The sequence below is a fragment of the Rhopalosiphum maidis genome, chromosome 1 (genome assembly GCF_003676215.2).
Source record: "Rhopalosiphum maidis isolate BTI-1 chromosome 1, ASM367621v3, whole genome shotgun sequence".
Lineage (NCBI taxonomy): Eukaryota > Metazoa > Arthropoda > Insecta > Hemiptera > Aphididae > Rhopalosiphum > Rhopalosiphum maidis.
In genome coordinates this window covers 71,507,941-71,531,387 of record NC_040877.1, presented here as the reverse complement: position 1 = coordinate 71,531,387, position 23,447 = coordinate 71,507,941, and the positions used below count along the sequence as shown (strand labels likewise).

Here is a 23,447-nt window from a genome sequence, read left to right as displayed (position 1 = left end):
GCTCATCTACAGTAGATTTATACATGACTACGTGAATACATAATATTTTATCATTTATTGCTAATTTAAGTTTTAAAAACGGTTTTGATTGCAAAACAGTAAGTATATAAAAATACATTTTACGTGCAATATATATACCATTTATATTAACCACACTAAGGACAGATAGTTTCATTATTATTATTATTATATCATTCAATATACATATAATTTAAAATGGGTACATTTTTCTCCGTAGATCTATAATTAAAACGTGTTTAATTGGATATTGGCCCTAAGCGTAAATATATATAAAAAAAAGGTAATTCTATTAAAATCATAGTTATTATTAATCGAGATTTTATAGTGATCTTAAAATTATTATATATAATCACACTAGATGTTTTTTTATAAAAGAAAAATACATTTGAATGGTGTATTTATTTAATATTTATTGTTCAGTAGTTTTATCTATAAAAATAATGATACTGATAACTAATAATATTTAATATTAACATTTTTATCAAATTAAAAAAAATTAGTCATAATATACAACTATAATCTTTACAGTAGATATACACGACTAATATTATATACATTTTAAACAGAACAATCCAGCAAGTATACATTGTACACACCCTTTTTATATCATTTAATAGTGAATTAATTCAAATTCCGAATTCAGAAATAATTATTAGTTGTAATTATATATGACATGATTTCAAATACTTATGTTTTTTTTATGTTAGGGTGTATCCTATGGTGACAGAGACTTCTGTTTTCAAATAATGACCACTTATTTTTTGTTAAAAATTGTTAAGTAGATGATAAAAATGTGCATTTTGATGCAACTAAATTTAAATACAAAAGAGTAGTTTCTCAGTAATCGAATTGTATTTTTCTGTTTCAAAGAATACGCAACAAATATTTTATATAAATATAAAATATATGTACTATTAATCCTACTTATTATAATAGCACATTTTTCATAAAATTATAAAATTTTGATATATTAATATTAATTAATGTAATTTTCAAATAATCATAGTGATATAACTATAGGTACCTTTAAATATATATTACCGTAGACAAAAAATACTATTATCTTTGTTCGTATAAATTTACAAAAAATCTGATAATTCAAATTTTGATTTGTATACATAAAAATGCTTTTAAATAAAGTTATTTTATTATTTGCTTAATAATTTACATTATAAAATAGTGGTTCTCTTAAAAAAAAGTCTGAATCGTCACAACACTCTTCTTAAATGGTATATGAATCTAAGTATCTGAAAATATGCTCATTAAGATATATTAAGTATACAAGAAGATAATTTAGAAAATCAGAATTTTAAATAAAATGGCGACGAGTTTTCCTTAGATTAGCCATATACTCACCTAAACTGTTTTGTGCTTACATTATTACGTAAAAAACGGCAGAAAACAACAAACACAGTATATTTTTGTTACCTATCGGCTATCGATATATACTATTATCTATATAATCTATCTAAAAAATATTTACGTTGTAATAAATTCATTCAAATGACATTTACATTTTATCAACCACTGGAAAGGTCATTCGCCTAGTTGCATAGTCCCCACTTCATTAATCATAGATCAGTGTATGCTATACGAAAAAATCGTCTAAATAAAAATACATGTTAGAAAAAATTGATCCAATTATTCTGCTCTTACCTATTCCAATGTGAACATTAAACAATAAAAATACAAATTAGTCATAATTTAAATGTATACTAAGTTCATAGATTCAAAAATTCTATCAATTATTTTTTTATAGTTTTAAATTTATTAAAAAAGTTCTGGATTTTCTTTTTTTTATAATAATAGAAACGAATGTATTAACAAATTTTCAGTTAAATCGAAGTTTTCTTTCAAAAGATAATTGTTTAATAATTATTGTTGATTGGAGGAATCATTTTTCTAGTGTTGAAAAATATCGTTTAACATTATTCTCAGTTCTCACTTACTTTTCTTTTTCCCGTGTCTTAATTTTAAATATTTCATCGTAGACTAATCAATGTAATTCTCTACTATAATATTTTATCAATATTTTGGAGTCAAACATATTTAACTTTTTTTCATTCTTTTTTATAGTTTGTTTTCCACTTTGTACTCTGTTTTATATTGTTTACATTTTGTTTTACGAAATATAGTATATACATTATTATTGGTTTTTAGTTTTTACCCTTTGATCCTTACCACGTATTTGTAATCAAAAAACAAATAGTGTATATGATTTATTTTAACTCGTATTAGATGATTTTTTTTTCTAACGTAAAATACTTATAAATTATCTTAATTAATTATCGTTTAAACATATTATTATTATAAATTACTTATTCAATATACCTACTTAAAACAAAAGTTAAAGTTAAATTATTTTTAACGCCCTGTATGACGAAATCTTTTTTTGAAGGGGAGGGAGAATGTATCGGTCACTGATTGGAAGGTCCAGTATTAAGTGACTGCCAATAACCTTGACATTCCTCTAGACCCTTGTCTGTAGTGTATCATCCCGCCGATGTGTTATTGCTGATGGGGTGCAGAGAGAAACAGAGGAAAAGAGGGGAAAAGAGTTCTTTCACCTGTTCGGAGAGTTTGTATGATAGGTTTTAATGATCTTCTCAGTTGGCAACAAAAGGTAAAAAAAATTTAACAAAAAACGATAAATCTTACTACCTGTTAAACACCTGGACTGACGTACATCTAATTCTTATTCCATGGTTGAAATTTAGGGAAGATTTTATTTAGTGGGTAAGGACTGAGAAGCATAATAAACTATATATTATATTCTACATAAATAATAAACTACATAATATTATCTCTGAAAAAAATAGTAGCACCGTCGCGTATATCTGTTCAAGTAATTATGCAAAATAGGAAATATACTGCAGGTATTTTGTGGAAAGCAATTAATTTTGTTATTCGTACAAATTTTTAAACATATGCTCTGAATTGTAAAACTTATTGAGACAACAAAAAAAAAAATGTATAAGTAGATATTATACGCACATGTTTTATTATGTGTAAGTCCTCGTACGTTAAAATATACGTATTAGTTAAAAAAAAGTTTCAAAAATAAAACTTATATAATATAATATATTGCATTATATTTGGATGTTACCATGTTGGTTATATTACAAAATATCAAATAAATAAAAATTATAATTATAAATTTATAATGATCACGTATAGCATCGTAATATCACATGATGCGTGCTATACACATTATTATGTATATCACATTTATATTATATTATTATTTAATGTTATGTTTCCAAATATTAATGTCATAATTTGTTTTAGTAGTTTGCAACAATTAAAAAATTTAAAAACTTAAAAAACTATTTAGTTAACATATTTAATGATCAGTGTTCAACTAACCACATTATTCTTATTTTTAGCATAGTAAAGAGAAAACAAATTAAATATTAATAAGTAACTATAAATATTTAATGTAAATTATCCATATTCAGTTTAAAAGTACTTAACCGTATAATGTCAAAATTCTCTATAAGTACCAAACCAATTTTATTTAAGTCCAAGTCCAAGTCTAACACGAAAAACATTATTCCTAATTTTTTTTAATTATTTCAGCAGCGAATTTATTTATCTTAAATATCAATCCAAAAGTTTAAGACTTGGCTAATATTAGTTTTATTATAAAACAATTTAAGGTTTAATCTACAATAATTACTAAGGATTTATTTGTAAAAAAAAATTGATAGATTAGGTTTTTAAAAAAACCTAACCTGGTTAGTATAAACATACATGCCATAGGTTATAAACCATAAACATATAATAGACATAATTTTAATCAATATATAAATATTTAATCAAAACTACGAAGTACCCTTTATAATTATATTAAAATGTTAAGAACCAAAGGTTTCGATTTTAATACAATTTCAACATAATTAAGAAATATTATTACATGTTTGAAATATAATTTTCATAATCTGAAATATTTAATACAGATATATTTATAAGTTTTCTCAATATATTTTATTTAAAATAAATATCATCGTATTGATAAACGTTCTTGAGATATTTTTAGTTATATCAAGTATTAAATGATATAATAATTCTATAAAACTATTTGTATCAATAAATAAATAAATTGTTATGTTAAATTAATAAACGGTTTAAAAAAATAAGCACATCTCCTATCTTTTCTGACTCATAGAATATTATCTAACAATAACAATCTGTACTTGTAGGGTATTCTAGCATTATAAGAATTAACAAACAAGTTATCTTCATCTATCAAGTTAAATTAAGATAACTTAGTTTTTGGTAATTCTTATTTATAAATTAATGTACAAATATTGGTTTTATAATTAATTATATAGGTTTTCATAAATGTATTGTTTTTACTCTTCTGTTTTAAATTATACATATGTAAAAATTAAAATTAATGATCTAAAAATATAAACTTTGACATTTATTTTGGCACAAATCAGTGAGAACTTTAAACTCCCAATAATAATAATAATAATAATTAAACTATACACAATAGATTTAGAAATGGTTTTGTAAATAATCTGCGCATTAACGAAAATGATAGAACCCTATTGGCTATTATGTTTATTACGTTTAACAAATCCACTTGTAACAACCGTTTTATTTGTTATTCTATTAAGAATAGGGGTTCTCAAAAGCTAAATTTGACTTTTTAGTAAGTAAAGTACACAATTTAAATACTATTGGTAATTTATTGCTAAAATGTACATTATTAAATATGTTTTATTTTAACGATGTAAAATTATAGTTTTACACAAAATAAAATAAAAAGATTACGAATGAGAGATATAAAATATAAATAAAATATTATCTGATTAAAAAACATAAAATATAAATTCAAATTATACCTAATCACTGTAGTAGATAAAAGGTATAGCTAGTATAGTATCGTTGTAAATCTGTTAAACCATTAGCAAAATTGATATAGTAAAAACATCATAACTCATAAGCATAAATTAATTTGAAATGAAAGTTGTTCTTCTTTTATTTGATAAATTAAAAACTTATTTGTGGATGGTTAGATTTTACTCCACTAAAATAGATATGTTTAAACTAATATAAAAACTAGATTTTATGGTTGATCCATTGATCAGGTGTACTCGTATTTAATAATATTTAAAAGTAACAAATTGTTATCAAAATAATTGAACGTAAGCAAAGAATTAACCAATTTTTGAACTTTAATATTTTTTTCTAATGATATATAGTGGTATACATTCATTTATTTAATGGTTTCATCATATTTTTAATAACTACCAGATAAATAACTAAATTATCATGGTTTAAGTTTAACATTTGTATCAAATTTCAAATCCAAATCGGTACTATTCTAATAATATTTTTGTATCTTTTAATTACCGTAAAAAGTATATACAAATACATTCACAGAAATTGAAATATATACTTATATTTTGATGAGTTAATAAAAAAAAAGTTTATTTTGTAATAAATATGATTTTTTAAGTATGATAAATTATTTTAATTTCAGTAATTTGTGTTATATATTGAACTTTGAATATTTTCTGTATTAAAAAATATTATTCCTTAAAACAATTTATATTTTAATTAATCTTTTTTAATGCTTTCCAATAGGTGTTCAGCATTTATGAAAAAAATTAAATATATTATTAAAATTATCAATGTTTAGTTAGGTACCAAGTTTTTTAAGCTTACTAATAATGATAAAAAAAAATTAATTTTTTATCTATAAATTATTGTTACAAGTCAAACCAAATTAGCCAGGAAACTTAATATTTATAAGTTAATTAGTGAATATTAGCTAAGCAATACTAAACTAAGCTTTATACTAACATGAATAAGTTTATAAGCTATAAATTAAAATGCAATTTTATCATTAAAAATAATTTACTTGAATACTATTGTTTATATGTAAATATATTTGGATTAGTAGAAAACATACTGATACAAAATGTAAATTGCTTATTAAATTAATAATGGCTTGAAGGTTGTACTAGCTATAGGAATCATATATATATATTTAATATTATATTACATTTTGTACTGTAAAATATATAATACCTATTTGTTATGTCTTATACTTAAACTATACAAATATATTGTTTATAATTTAATATTTAACAATTAAATAATTTCTATCGGTTATAAATAATACTTGTAAAATCATTATGACCTCATCATTATATTTAAATAAAATTTTATATTGTTTTATAATAAAATAATAATAATATTTTCCATTGTCAATTGTTATAATCCACATTGACTATTGATAACACACAATGTGATACATAACGATACATATTTTATAAAACAGATATTTTTGACATCGAGACGTGAGCCGTAAACACGATATATTTTTTATTTATTAATTATTATTTTTTAGTGTCTTATATGTATGGGATCTTTGACTAAATTCGATTATTTGATTTAATTCTCGAAATCGGTTTATTTACTAGTTTTGTATCACCGAATTCCCGATGTTGTTAAATATTAATTAACTATTTTGTTTGACTGTACTCAAAATGATAAGACTCAACTTGGTATTTATTCTAGTAGTCAGCTTATAAATTGTCCGTTGTTATGCAACAATATTACATTATCTATGTTTAATAAATGTATATTATTTTATATTGAGTATAAACTCTCATATAATAATGTTTACTGTGAATACGCATATAAAACAGGAGCCATATATATATTTTTTATCATTTAAGTATTTTGAGGATTACTTATTGAATAATTATTAACGATTAATGTGTATATTTAATATATAATATTATAATATCTAAGTTATTTTTAAATTGCATAATGTATAAGTGTAAAACGGGCATTTTTATATAATACTTTTATGTATTGAATAATACGGTTATATTTCTTCAAGACATATTTGACAGATTTCTAACTAAAACGCCCGGGGACGTTTTAATGAAATGTAGATATATTGGTAGCTCGTTATTAAAAATCGACGTTTACGATATAATTATGATCCTCGTGATTTATAGATAAAACAAAATACTACATTAAGTATTACCATACATATTGTATTGTTATGATATTGAAAACATACGTTCGTATTAATGTAATAAAGTATCATTCGTATGTTTAAGTAACATGACATGATGTAAGATTACATAACGTTGGCTCACATGTAGGTATGTATAATGTATACATGCTATATAATGTATAATAATAATAATAATAATAATAATACGCAGGGCCAAGTAGTCTGAAAACAGTAGTATTGTAACTCTTTAACACGTCGGAAAAATCAATTAGCACATACATGCGACAACGTTGGCTCATTGTGACAGTATAATAATTATTGTGCGCGTGCATTATAATTTTATTGTCACCGTGTGCACAATAATTTTACTAATACGTATATAGTATTATAATATTACTACATGATCGGAGCGAATCGTTTTGTACATAGTACATTCGTCTTATTGTCCGGATTCTGTTTTTCGCGCGGGAATCCCTCTGCAGAGGCGGTTTGGGAACGAAAAAAAAAATCAAAAAATTTAGCCGACGCGGCGACACTATACATTTATGTAGTTGGCGTGTGCGGCGGTATAACGGAAAACGTTTCGGTCGTCGAACGAGGCAGATTATATTATCGTGTGCGAGATTTTTTTCCTACCCACTGCAGTTTTTCGTCTATTCTACGCTTCGTTTGACGCACGAGCGTGCCAATTGCAACGGCGAACGTATATTATTATAACATTGTAAAATCAGTCGCACTCGCGGAAAAAAAAAAAACAAAAATCCCATGGACCGCCGATGCGTTTCGGCCGTTCCGAGGAGTGAATCTTGTATACGTGGGCCCGCGAGTGGGAGACGATGACGGCGCGCTGGGTACGCGTTCGCAGTACACATCCCCACAACCCTCGTGGCACATCACACGCGCAATCGCCGTAATTCGTAACCAAATGGCAACAAATACCACTAAACTACTACCGGTGTCATCGTCACATCTCGTTTTTGAATACCACACGACACACGACGGCGTACACAGTCACCCGCCACGCTCGGACCGCGACAGTCTTCTCTCTCAATAACTCTATTTTTCTCCGTCTCTCACTCTCTCTTATAATTTTATATCATTCTATCTCCTATCCCTCGCCGCCTCCGTACCGCATAATATACAATACGCACGCGACGTATTATCATTATACACACACTCACGCGTATATTCATTTATATTTATGTGTATATTTTTTATTTTTTTTTTTTCCATCCATACGATATAATAATATAATAATAATAATACATACAACACACGTCCGTCCGTCCGTCCGTCCGTCTCGCGACGCGCGCGCGCTCGTGTGTGTGTGTGTGTGCGCGTGTGTGTGCGTGACGGAGTGTGCGCGTGTGCGTGTGTGTGCGTACCGGTTGCGCCGCCGCCGCATCGCGAGTTCACCGTCAGATCTCATTTCTGTAGAGACGGTATGAGTTCCGTTGCGCGGGCACGTCGTCAACACGTTACCGCCGCTGCCGCCGCCACCGCCAACGCCGCCGCCGCCGCTAGCCGTCGTACGTCGTGTAGTCGCAGGCGAATAAGCAGTAGTCGTTCCGCGCAAGGTTCGCGCTCTCTTCGCAAACACGACATGCACCCGCTCGCGTTTACATTTATGTATATTATTAATAATTACTGTAACTGATATCGTCGTTATAATATTAGATTATACGTATTCAAAAAACAAAAAAATTTATATATCGTTATTCGTTTTGTGCCGCTTGTGATTTATTTTTATTATTTTTTTATAATTATTGTTTAACCGCGGATTTTTTATTTAAGTAAATTTATATAATATCGTTTTTTTGTTCTCGTCTATTTTTTCTTCTCGTTCAAACATTTTATTTATTTATTTTTTTTTTTTGTCATACCCGTCGTTTATTATTTCGCATTCCATCAACCGCACGCACCCCGGCCCACGACGCATTTTTTAAAGTTCTTTTTTTAATTTTTACTTCCGTCTTGATGTCAGAATAACAGCCAACCGCCGCAACCACGTACGCACAGGAATAATCGTTTTATTGTCACTTCACCACCGGACTGCATCGAACAACAACAACTTTATAGGTGAATATAATATAAAGATTCTTATCAAGTATATTGTAGCTTAATATACAGTCATAGTACACACAATATAATGTAGTAGAATAGATTACGATTCTGGAATCGAGTATGTTAATCGTTGGCACGAGGGCTGCTGTTCTCGATGAAACATAGCGTCCATGACGTAGGTACTCGTTATCGCTGAATTATTCACTTTTTCACTTTTTTTTTTAAACATTTTCTTCTTTTTTTTGTCCTATAATGACATTTGTTCTCGTAAAATATTTGTCTAAATTATGTGTAGGTCGGTAGTACCTTACAGGAAATTATTTTCAAAAATGGTACGTCATATTATTTCGCTATATCGCTATAGTAACAGTTCAAATTTTAATCATAAGCGTATGCAGAGTCAAAATAACTTAAAGCATTTATTCTCTCTTATTATATTATACTTATTTCATTTTTTTATTTATCGCAAATTATGTCCGAGAGGATTTGTATGCGTGTCGTAAAAGCGTCCAAATATTATAACGACTCTTTTCTATTAACATCGTACTTGGTAACCGGACCACGGTTTCTGTAAGGTTTAGCTCTATTGTTATACACTGTATTGTCTGCTAATTTTTCCCTTTATCCCCTCGTTACCATTTAATACGCACTCTGTAAGCTGCATGTATAAAGAGTGTAGATTTAAGGCTACTATTAATCGAAATTATTATGCGATATTATATTGCTTAAAATAATAGGTTTTCAATATAATTTAATGAACGATATTATTTTAATAGCCTGATAAATAATTATTAAGTACGTCGTGATAAATTAATTGAATGCATTTAAGTTTTTGTCGATAAAAAAAAATTACATATTTATTTGACTGTTTGCTTATATTGGTTGGTTGAATCTTATTTGTTTAGATTTAATTTTGGCCATAGAATCACATCGTGTAATGTACACAGAAAACATTTTTTTCCTCAAGCCATACTGCACTAATAATGATTAATAATCTAGTGTATAATATAGATATATCTACCTCTCCTGTAGCAGTTGTATAGGTATTACATATAAATTATGCGTTTTTATATAATTAACATCTGACTGTAGTATGGAATTTCAAATAATGAATTATTGGCTAGGGGATTTAATCGACGACGACAAACGTAAAAATTACATAGGTATTAGATTTTTTAATTTTTATAAATTATGATGTCGGTAGAGTTGGTGTTGACATTTTCACAGAAAAGTTAATTGTGCGAATAATAAAAAAATGACAATAATAACAAACAAATTAAAAAAAAAATCTAAAACATCTCGGGGCCATCTCTGCAGGACAATTTTCTGTACGGGAAAACAAAAGGGCTATAATTGTTGGCTCGCGCGCCAGTAGGTAGGTCTACTCAACTACGATCTGGCGGCGGGTTCCACGTAGTAGATATTAATATTATGTTATTATTATTTTTTTTTTTTTTGTCTTTTTCGCCCATTGTAATATTATTCGGTTTGACTTTGACACGATACGCTTTCACTGCAGCGATCGCTCATTGATGTTCATTAAAAATGCTGAATGCCTATATTATATTATAATATGTAAAATTATTACACTATACATATATCTACACTGCATACGCATACCCCAGCTGGTCGTTAATGTGCACGTCATTAATTTATTGATTTCGCCAAAATCCGAAACGATTAGTGTGGCCCAAACATAATCGTTCCACTTCACTTTCTGCAATTAACTGTCGTCTCGCGCGCGCGCACACACAAAGGAACATTCAGCGCTCTCGCACACACGCACTTGAACATTTACACGTACGCCTCCCGTGAGTATAGTATAATATGAATACTGCAGCAGTGACACGTGGTCATATTAATGAACGGCGATCATAGTAAAATCAGGAGAAAGACTACACAATGAAAAGTGTTTACTTTTCTCCCTCGAGTCTCTGTCCCGCGGACGCGGTTTTTCGAGTACTTGAAGACGATTTTTACTAGTTGTCATAAGACCCCGGCGCGCGTGTCAAGACCAATGGGTTTTTATCGTCGTTCGTCGACCATGTGAATAAACTGCGATAAATAGACGCGGGCACTGGGTGTTATTTCAAGCACCCCGGATCCGGTTGGCGCACGGGGAATAAAAGCACCCCTAGGAAGCTGTTCGTGATCAGTACGACAAAAAAAAAAAAAAAATGCCTTCTATGACATAAATATGCATATATAAGCATATATTATTTGTGCGTATAATATTACGTCGTACCCTGCGCGTGTGTGGCATTTCGAAGATTGAATATTAGAGGTTTGAGAATGTGGTACGGAATTGCTGAAGCATTTCATGAATAATTTTGATTTAAAATAAAAAAAATGCACTATCGTGATTTCATAATACTATAGCTGAAGAACGGTTAAAATATTAAAAATGTTAACTATGGGCAAAATCCGTCGGTGCATCGGGTGTGTGCAACATATTAGGTAGGTACTCGCAGAGCCCCGCGAAAGTTATCGAGAAAAAATAAAATATTAAGATTTTCCGGATGCGGACTGACTTATGGCATGTAAATGTAATATGCATAGATACCGTCCGAAAAAAGTTGTGCATTATATTACAACGCGCACATTCCCTTTTTCGACGAAATGATGTACCGTGTAGTGGCTATTGCGTATGCGTATGTTACGACGGCATAACAATATTATGCATAATATAATATTATTATTATTATTATCATTATTATTTCCTTAACACGCTCCGACGTATTCGCACACGTATGTATAATGCACATTATATGGTAGCACGAATCCCGGCGTACGCTCATACTACTACCGGACACGGTGGAAATTTTAATTGCGTCTGATATTGAATGTAATTCGTTGAGATGATCGGACGCAAGAAACGAGTTTACTTCTACAGTATTATACATACTACTACTACATTATATTGCGGTAATAATTTTACTATTATTACAATAATTAATTTATTTTCGTACGCGGAAGTCTCGTTGAACGCCAGGGCGTTTGTATGTATAATAATACGCGATTTAATATATACCTGGTACCTGCCTATATTACCGATGGTTTACTACACATAATATTGTAATATTTTACTATAATATTTTTATTGCACAGGACGAACCGTACGCGGTACAAACGATAATAATTCCGCGTATTTATATTATATATCATTATATCTGTATCCACCCATTGTTTCGTTCGCCAAACTTTTCTACGATTGCGTGTTTAATTGCGGTTTTATCGTCATAATATACTCGTATAATATAATATTATGATATGTAACTGTGTTATAATATCGACACAGTCGTTGATCGAAATTACAATAATCGCTCGAACAAATTGTCCGCCCGATCGTTGGTTCAATCTGTGTAGAAATTAATAAATAAATACTAAATTGCCGTTTTTATCTATTTGGACAATAATTATCAAAGCCAGGTCTACTGCGATTTCTCTGACAAATGTCGTAGAATATTCTCTGAACCGATTTCGAACCGATGTCCAATACGTGTTTACCTACTTGACGAGTTTTCAAATTTGGACTTTATAAGTACTTAACTCATACATAGTATCTTAGAGTGATCGACAAGTTTTGGGTACTTGTAATAAGTCTGGCTTGGTGTGATTTTGAATGCCGATTTTACTTTTCTGTGTCTTAAGTCTAAAAAAAAAAAAAAACATATTTTGTAACGTAATATCGGATTCGAAATGTTATTATTTTTTCGTTTGTACATAAACTGATAAAATATACTCGGCTATACTTAAGCGTTACACTTTATCCCAAATTGTTTTTATGAAATAGATAATAATTAATTATTTGTTAATCTTAATCTTAAATTGTTCGAAACTTCTAGATTGTTATGCGCAGTAAAAAATCGCTATAAAATACAAATAATGATAATGCTTGTACCTATATAGGGTTCAAAATTTCGAAACCTTGGATTTTTAAACATGTTGACTTATAATTGACATTATATATATATATGTATAAGCCTACTGTATCACACACATATTATTGTCCGAAAGGCACAATGTGTTTTAAAAAATTTTAGAAAATGTCTGTCAAATAAATGGTCTATTAACGTGATTAACGTTATGGTTTGTTATTTTTTTTCGTTTTTATTTTTATATTGTTAAAATATAAAAAAAATATTATCGATTATTATATTCTACTGCATGTTAAAACATTATTAAAAAGTGTGTCCGATACATATGTAGTAAACATATTATTTACTTGCACTATATAGATGTAAAAATATGTTTGGCTTTACTACTTCAAGTGTAATAATTATAGGTCTATCACAAGAGATGACAAAATTTAGACTAGCCCCCTTAGGTCTGTCTCGTAACATAAAAAACAACTTAAACACATTTTTATTTTCATTTGTGAATCCACGCTCTTCGAAATCATTACAGCTGTGTGTGTAATGTATTAGATATTTAGTTGTATTCAACTATTATTATTTTTGATATCTTATTAATGTCAAATTATTTGTAATTTAAATTAAAAAAAAAATACAATGTGATTAAAAATAATTGCCAGGCAATTATACTTTTGATCACGATGTAATCACAATAATGTTTCATACGACGTTAAAACACTATAAATACATACAACCAAGTGTAATGATACTGACTTTACATTGTCATAAAAAAATTTAAATTTTCTTTTCAAAACATTTAAATAACTGTTAGTTTGTGCGTTCAGCCACCTCGATCTATTACAATTTACAAAATTAATATTTGTTGAAGTACATTATTATTAGTTCTAAAATATCTTTTTAAGAAATCAAGTATAAGCATTTAAAATATATATATATATAATAGATATGAACTACCTTAAATGATTTTGGACTGAAATTAATTTGTTAATTCTTAAGCTAAAACCAATTAGGAGTCAGAACTATTATTTTCTTGGTAGGTATAATTATTATATAGTGCATATTCAACATAATATTTTTAATTAGTTTATGAATGACGATATTCGATTTATTTAAAGTTTTTATTTCTGAATAAAATAGTAATAGTTTAACATATTGACAAGTCCTAGTCGTAATATTTCAAAAGGTTACATTATGCCAACATTCGATTAATCGGTGCATTTAGGTGGATGAGGATGATAATCATAATTATTTAATAAATCTTTAAAATAACTCCTGGCTATTTTTAATTTTTTATAAGTAAATAATTTTATACACAAGTGTGTGTATAAAACTTTTATGGTGCTCAATAGTTAGTGGTTAGAATTTGTTACGAACGAATATTTATAGATAGATATCGAAGACGCATACGTGTTTGGTGAACTGATTAAGTCCCCGTGACTAGGCAAATAGGGTCATTAGGTTGTTATTTTGGAACTATTTTTTTCTTTTTTTAATACATTTATTATTTATGACGTTATATTAAATAGGTATAAACTAAACAAAATTGGAGCATGAAAAATCGTTAACTAAAATATATGGTATGCCAAATCGAATAAGCAAACTTAAAGAGTGTTGTTTGTTTTTAAACTACAGTATAAAAAATTAAAGTCGATATTTTTTTACATAAATTTATTCTACATATTTTTTAGGTGATTTATATATATTAGGTATACTATATTTAGTTAGAATGTAAATAATAGTATGATTGAAAATTTATTAGGATGGTAAATTTATTGAAATGTATGCATATGCTATTCGTACGGCCGTTATATTAACTTTGATGAGTTATACATTTAAAGAAAAAATAATTACATATAAATGATTCATGTAAAGGTTTTAAATATAATTCTGACATATTATCTATTATAGATAACAAGGATTTACCAAAATGTAAAAAAATCAATGATTTTTAGTGTACTAAGTTCAACGTTCGATATATGTACACGTCTTTTTTTAACATAGATAGGAACTTACTTCACATGAATAATAATTAAGAATACATATTCGTTAACAACTATCGTTTGTTCGTTTATTTATTAAATTTCCGTTTATGATTTATCGAATAGTCAATTAGTTATTTCGCCATGATAAGTTTGACCTAAAGTTATAAATACTGTAATATTATTCATTATTTTATCAAATGTCACGTCGACGTATACTCGAGGTGTACAATCTGCAGAGCGTTTAGTCCAATATATTCGACATATGTCTTTGAACTTTAACACATGTTATTATTTCATATCAGCGTGTAAAACAATATAAAATGTAATATATATATATATATATTAATGTAAACGAAATTAAATTGATTTAATTGTTAATATCATATTATTATTTTACGACGGATGCATAATGCGTCTAATAATATTACGTACTGTATGATATCGAATGGATATTATATTATAATACGCTGACGGTCGGAGCGTTTAACCTCAACTATGTTGTACGTTTGCGTCTAGCGCTCAAATTCCGTTATACGCACACGCAAGAATAATATATCATAATAATATCTAAACGACCGACAAAACGAAAAACATAAAAAATATATATATATATATATTTATATATCATATAGGTATAGGTACAGTATTGAGCAATAGTGTTTATAATGTTATGCGAACTGGCGATCCGGACGGCCCTGACATTAGCCTTTGACTATATAATACGACGTACAATATATTATATGCGCCGAGTGGATCAAGAGACACGTCAGTCACAATATTGCGCCCGCAGCCGCTGCGACTTGTCCTCGATTCGCACTCCGGCGGACGGCCAAACGGTTGTTTTCGGCCCCCCCTTCCCGCGCACGCTTCTTCACCGACGACAATCTCAAAACTTTTCGTCCTTCGTATTTTCCACAGGTACGCTATACTCGCGCCGGCCATTGTCTCGAGTGTGTACAACTGCACGAGTACGTAATAATGGTTCCCCGGTATATTATATTATAATAATAATATGTGTATAACTGCCTGCTACTCCATGGCTGTGTATCGATAGTTTCGCAAGCGAGTCAGCTAACTGTAGCGGCATTTGTTTCTGTTTCTTAAAAAAAAATATATTCGTTTTTTTTATTTTCATAGATTTTCGAAAACTATACATTATTTTGTTTTAATCGTTTGACGGATGACAACAATAATATTATAATACTAAATAATCAGTGATTTAATTGAACAATAGATGAGCTGATGCCGCGTTTGTTACACGCACATTATTCATTAAACCTACTCATATCAAGCACACAACGTATAACATTGACGTGATGACGAATATCTGACCGATTATTATTAATATAAGACTTCTCGTAGTACATCATCATTGAAACTGAGCCTCACAAATGCGCCTTCAGTAAACTAATTATGATATTAATAACAATAAATTAAATTGCTTTTTCAATAAATAATATCAATACTGTAAAAATAATCATACACAATAATTTATATTTTATTGTGTTATCTTTATATTAGTTATTAAGTTCACTTCATTTCAATAATACAATTATGTTGTTCACACATGTAAAGAAATTTATTTCGATTAAACTCGTATATATTATTTAAAATATTATACATCATCACTCATCACATATAAATCGTACAAGGCTGAAATAGCTACATCACGGTTCATCGTATAACCATATTGCGCGGCGTTACAACGTTAAAAAGAAATAATTTATTGGAAAGGTCTGAGATAAAAGAAATGGATGCTGTTATAATATTATAATAATATGTGTTATTTACCAAAGTGTTTTTTTTTTTTTTTTTGTATCGTAAATGTTACAGTATTAGCGGCCGAGAACGATGTCTATTAAATATGTTTCTATATAATAATTCATATATACGATTGTTTTATCAAATAAGTAGTCTTCAACGATTTCCTTACGTTTCGAATATATGCATTATTATTATTTAACAGGAAGGCGTTTTATAAAATACTGATTTTACCTAAAACTTTATCGAGTTTGGTGTTTTTTAATCCGGACTTTAATTGCGCACTTTCTATAGAATTTACGAGGTACCTAGCTGGTAATGACCATACATGACGCATTTTATAGTTTACGGTTTTTCGTTTTACATAGGATTCCGCTGCACGGTGGAAGATATATGATATACATTTTAAAGTAACGACATGCATTTACACGGAAAACGGTGACGCATACGTATATATATATAAATATAAATAAATTACATTATATTATTTCAGTTATTTCATCGTTTTTCATTGTTTAAAAATAGGTCCATTTAACAATATCAAACTGTAATCACTAATTGTGTATTGTAGTGGTTTATTTAGAAGCTCGCGGTGACGTTATATTGTTATAACCTTCGTATAACCGTATAAACTATATATTTGGGTTTTGAGTTGATCTCGTCAATTGCCTCTTGTTTATATAGTCGTCTGTCTTAGAACAACAACTTTTAGCGTTTTGCCATTATTTACACAAATGGTTAGCCTAGGTTGAGGAATTAAAATTAAAAAAAAAATAAACTAAACCTTGTTATGATTTTGCATTTGAACCAAGATAACGTAAAATTTTAATGTATTACATACCAATCTGATTCGAAGCACTCGAGTTTTACAATTATAACAGCATAATCATAAATACAATTTCAAAATAATATTAAAACAGTTTTCACTTCAACCATAATCCCGTTAATATAATATCATTATTATTATTATTCATTGTGGGTTCAACTTGTTAATTCATCTTAGAATTAAAAGAGGTCATTTTAAGAAGGGATACAACACTTGTCATCAATTACTTACTAGTTAGAGGTAGTGCATTATTTGATTTAGTCATTTTAGTCACGTGATAATGCGTGTACTCGTGTACATAATATTTTGATTGATGATGCTCGGGATCGTGGGAAAACCGTAATTATCTTTTTTAATAACCAAATAGGAAAATAATAAAGATAATACTATGTAGATAAATTTTAAGAAAATCTCATATGACATTGTATTGGCAAGTGTTGAGCTGTCATTCAATATTTAAGTCAGTGAAATGGAAAAGATTAAAATTTGTACAATACATATAATATTATATAATATAATCTAAAAATTTCCAAACAGACAGTTTATGTATGCAAAACTATTTTTTTTAATATAAATAATGACCAAATAGTAAAATAAAACGCAATTATACGCAATTTAATTTATATTTAGCAATACCAATACAAGTATCAATATCATTATAAACAAATTAGGAAGATAGTTATAATAACTATTAAAACTATAACATTATATATATTCAAATAGTTAAATAGTTAACATTTTACTTGTTAATAGTCTCTTTATAGTGTATAATATATTAAATATTATAAAGCTAATAAACTACTAGCTTAAATTTAAAAATGTTTGCACAATTAATAATATATTAATTAATATACATCACTTCCATATTAAAAATTGAAATATAATGTGTATTATGTATCCCTTTCCAAGAAAAAATGTGCTAATACAAAATAACTCAATAATACAAGTAAAGTATATGTGATAAAGCTCTTAAGATTTATTATAACGTTAAAAAATTGTATGATAATGATTAAAAAACTTTCAAAAATTGAAACCTAAGTCTAAATGTTATATAAGTATTAATTTTTTTCTTGAGTATTAGACATATATATATATATATATTTAATAAATTATGATTTTATATATTTTGTTTTGGAAATAATATTATACTTGACAAAAGTTTTATTTTATTTATTGTGATTATTATACATATCAAATATTAAGTACATAAAATACTTATATTGTGTTTTGAAATCTATATTCTTATCTTTTTTTTTTTTATCGATTTTATATATTTTTCATTGCGAGTCGCACCACACATTTTATATCAGGTAGAATGTTTGATGCAGACAACTCATGAAATTTCATTTATCTACAAACTGTATACATTTCTAATAAACTAAAGTATACTAACTTAACTATTATCTATTATTGAACTTCATTGTAAAGTGTGTATGTACATATAATATAAGGTACCAATGTATTTTTTAGCGTAAGTCTATTTCACAATATTTAAGGTCAACAGCATAACATACACGACGTACTTAATTGTACTAAACTATTAAACCGATTTTAAATGATTTATTATTTTTTAGTACTGTCACGGGCCATAGCATTATGTAAGAAAAAATTCTATTGATTTTTAACGATTTCGATCACAATAAAATTAATGAATAATAATGATATACTCGAAAAAAATCATTCAGATTTATTATTACCATATTTCGATAATACTCATAAAATGATAATATGTATAATATATTATGTAAAACTCCAAAATTGTGGAAGTTATTTTATTATAATATTATATTTTGTATCGCAACCATTATTTTCGATTTAATCGATTCCGTAAACTTTGTTTAGAAATTCATTGATTGAATTCAAATAGTTGTTTTCCCAAATCGTTTTGTAACTATATAATACAATATTATGGTAATGTTGTTAATTATAATTATAATTCTAAATGATTAAAAGTAAATTATTGATAATACGTTTATAAACTGAATTGGTCATATTTTATACGTTGAAATATACATTAACCCGCACGTACATACACTGTATTATATTATTATTATTTAACATATATTTTTATTCTGCTTTACAATAAACTCCATATATTGATAGGTGGAACAAAATGCCTTTTAATGATCGCTATCATAATACGTGACAGTTCGTCCAGTGTGGTCAGCGGGATAGACGTTGACGTTGGGCGTTAAAATCTCCATTCGCCTTCATAAATGTATATTATATTATGCCTATACACCTGCAAATAAACACACAATATAATTTTTTTTTTTTTATAAATATTATATACTCGGACACTTTTAGTGGCATTCCGTTGTTGACCTCGAGTTTGTCGTTCGGAAATAACTTTACCGTTGTGTTATCCCGTCACGGAAACTCATATTTTATCGTTGGCGTGGACCCGGGTGGACATGGCCCAGATACGACCTGTCCATAACTTAACATCAATCGGCCTAGGATCAAAATGAAACTGATACGCATAGTTAAATGCATTAGTATAGCGCGCTTATCATAATATATGAAATATTATTTATACATTATAACTCTATAATATAGACTAGTTAATAAAATAAATGAAAATTATTATTTTCAACTGTGAAAGAAGAGGAATATCTTATTATTTACGGATAAGTATGTTTTTTGGGATAATAGAATATTATTATGTACAAAGTGGTCAGAAGTATAATATAATGACCGCTTTTCATCTATAGTTTTTGGTTAAATTATTGTAAACAAAATGCACCACACCTGCTTGAACTATTCAATTAGAATAATATGGGAGTGTGTGTGTGTGTGTATGTACACATTTACTTATGTGTATCGTTTGCATGTCATTTTTAAATTTCTCAAATAGTTTATTTGACTTTTTTTCAAAACCTTCAAACAATATTATTGTCGTCGCGATCATTCAACGAATATATTATTTATATTATAATTGTATTCATCTACGAGTCCGTGATAAATAAATTCTTATTTTAAAACTGATCAGTGATCACAATTAATAATTCTATTAGTATTAATTATAATCTAACCATTCTAACCCGATAAATATTTAAAGTCGATGTTAAGAGTCACAAGACTATAAGTAAATATTATTATTTAAATAAACAAATAAATAAATATGTATGTATTGTATAACACACCAGTACGATAGTACACTTTCGTAACAGCATTACAGCTATTTCACTAAAAACTTTAGCCTAGGTGTAAGGTATACATGTGTAATCAATGTAAGATAGTTTAACAACTGTAATCGATAGTTTTGTTTAGACAAAATTTTAACAATTGTAATTTAATATACGTAGTATATGGTTATATGGTCATAAAATATTTAAATTAGGCATACTATCTTGGAGTCATATAAAATATTCCAATACAATTAGTGTCAATACATTTTCTTTATCCTATAATTATATAATCTTCACAGTTTTCATAATCAAACTATTTAAACTCGTCGCACTCAATTTAAATTTATTTGGAAGTCTTTTAATCGATCGTAGGTTGCTTTTTTATAGTTCTGCTATAAATTAATATTATTATTTACTATAAAATGATATTAAAAAATATAATTTTAACACCATTGATTAATGGCTTTGTTTAAATATTAGATTTTTATGTACCTGTATCCGTGAAAAATAATATAACATGCTTCGTAAAAATCATAAATTTTATTGTATGGTAAATATATATATATCTCAATTATAATAATTTTTTATTGCATAAATTACTTGGATTATTGTACGTGATTAGATATTTATTCATAAAAAAAAAAATAATAATAATAACAGCTAGTTATATATAATAATAATAAGTATAATGATGTATTGCACAGTCAAAAACAAAAATTTCACCAATAATAGAAAAAAAATATAGTTTTATGACACATTATATACCACCGTTTTAGTTATGCAATTTCGCACCAAATCATAGTAGATATATACATACATTTCATAATTTCATCTGAAAAAGACTTTGGATTACCGATAAAAACTATTTAATATTATTATGCATATAGGTTGAAATATTGCAGTTGTTGTTATATTATATTATTATGTATAATATAATGCAATGTGGTCTTTATAGGCTTGCAAACCACAATAATATGTTTAATACATAATATTGTGTTATTGATACTTAATAAGCATTTATTTTATAATAATTACGTGTTAACACCAGTTCGCAAGAAATGATTTTTAAATGAAAATATGTTCGCTAATAGATTATTGAAGTGATAAAACACTAAAAACTTCACGGCTTTATCGCGTGCTGCTGTGTTCTGTAATTGTATGTGTTATTGAATACATTCTTCGTACTATTATAGTATACAATACATTTTAATATTGATTACTCATCATTTTACAAAAAGTAAATAATGAAGACTGCGTTCAAATGTTCTATATAAATGCGCATGTATATAATAATGCATATACTTGTATAAATTTGGTTTTGTTACTGATCATGAGAGATACTGCAATAATAACATAATGATAATTACGTTAATTATAATATATACTGTTGTTATATTATAATCACGTAGAACTGAAATATATAGAAGCAAATCGACGTATAATAATGTTCAACCATTTTAGCAAGCTCTTGTCGCCGAGCGCTTATCGTTTCGATGGATTTATCGAGTTTTCATAGATTTATATATATGAAATCGTATGTGCCGTGGTAGGTGTAGGATGTTATCTGTTCAAAGTTTTTCATCGATTTCTTTAAATTTTTTTTTATACGACACCTCTCATCCCACCCGACCACAAACACAACATCTCTCTCGAAAAAAAATAAACATTGATATTTGAGCGTATAGGACCTGTTGTACTTCGTTATCCGTGAAACATGCTTGGACGTTATTAATTTATTGTTTTTAAGCTTCAAGGAGATACGCATATTAAAATATTAAATTACATTATTTCATTTTTATAATAATGCGAAATTGTACACTCAATTATTTTTTCAAACTGTAAATAATAATTTTACTACCGAATCTGTTTTATATCTGTTTGACCTTACCTTGGGATATTTTAATTTTGACCGACTTGATCGGAGCCCGCCGTGCCGTTATACCTAAGCAGTGCCGCGCGGGTCCAACGTCAGTGGACGAACTGGATCGACAACGGAATTATTCGCCTTGTACGATTTTTTGCGATGAGGACACCGATGTATAGCTGAATATCTCGTTAAATCAATATTAAACACTTATAGTCGTCACAATATACAAACACGTGTTATAATATATTATCGTGTTCGCGATTTGCATTTTTATACATAACGCGACGCGTAGTAATAAATTAAAATAATTTCTCGTCTCGAAATTCTCTTCATCGGCCGGATGGACGATTTCGATTTTTGTTTGCATCACACCGTGTTATGATATATGATGATATTTTCATATCGACTGTGTAAGACAAATAAAGTAGTACTTATAATTTCAAGTTTTTTTTTTTTTTTACGTGTTAGCTTTATTAGACCTTTCGTGAACGTAAGTATGTTATTATATTGTATTCGTAACGGTAACGGTCTCCTCCGAACTCGCATTTCCGCCTCAGAAACTGGTTCGGTTGTGCGCACAAATGCACATACACACGATTTTTTTTCGATTACCGCAACTATTATGTATAATATAATATAACGTATGCTATAATACAGATACCCGCTAATGTTGTAGTTGTGCGATTGGATAATACGCGTAATAACGCGCGGGTTTAATATTATGAAGTACGGTACGCAGAACTCGCGAAGTCGCGTGTCACATTCACTGCAGCCCACTTATTATATTATTACTCGTATTATTGTTACACCTAACGAACTCGCGTAAAATCGGTCAATATATCAGAAATAACGGCTGTTTCACAACAATTGGAAAATAAAAAGTCGTCGATAAACCTCGAAGTGTCACGATTTATTCGTCACCGGTGCATATT

The 23,447-nt window shown here is 28.0% G+C and overlaps 1 protein-coding gene across 1 annotated transcript in view; it reads left to right on the top strand.

Annotated features, from left to right (window-relative positions):
* The first annotated feature begins 8,453 nt into the window (after positions 1-8,453).
* The window catches only part of LOC113552892 (ATP-binding cassette sub-family A member 1), a 36,694-nt gene continuing 21,700 nt past the window's right edge, over positions 8,454-23,447 (top strand). The window contains exon 1 of the mRNA XM_026955913.1: positions 8,454-9,088. The gene's annotated coding sequence lies outside the window, so the exon portion shown is untranslated. The remainder of the gene's footprint in view (positions 9,089-23,447) is intronic.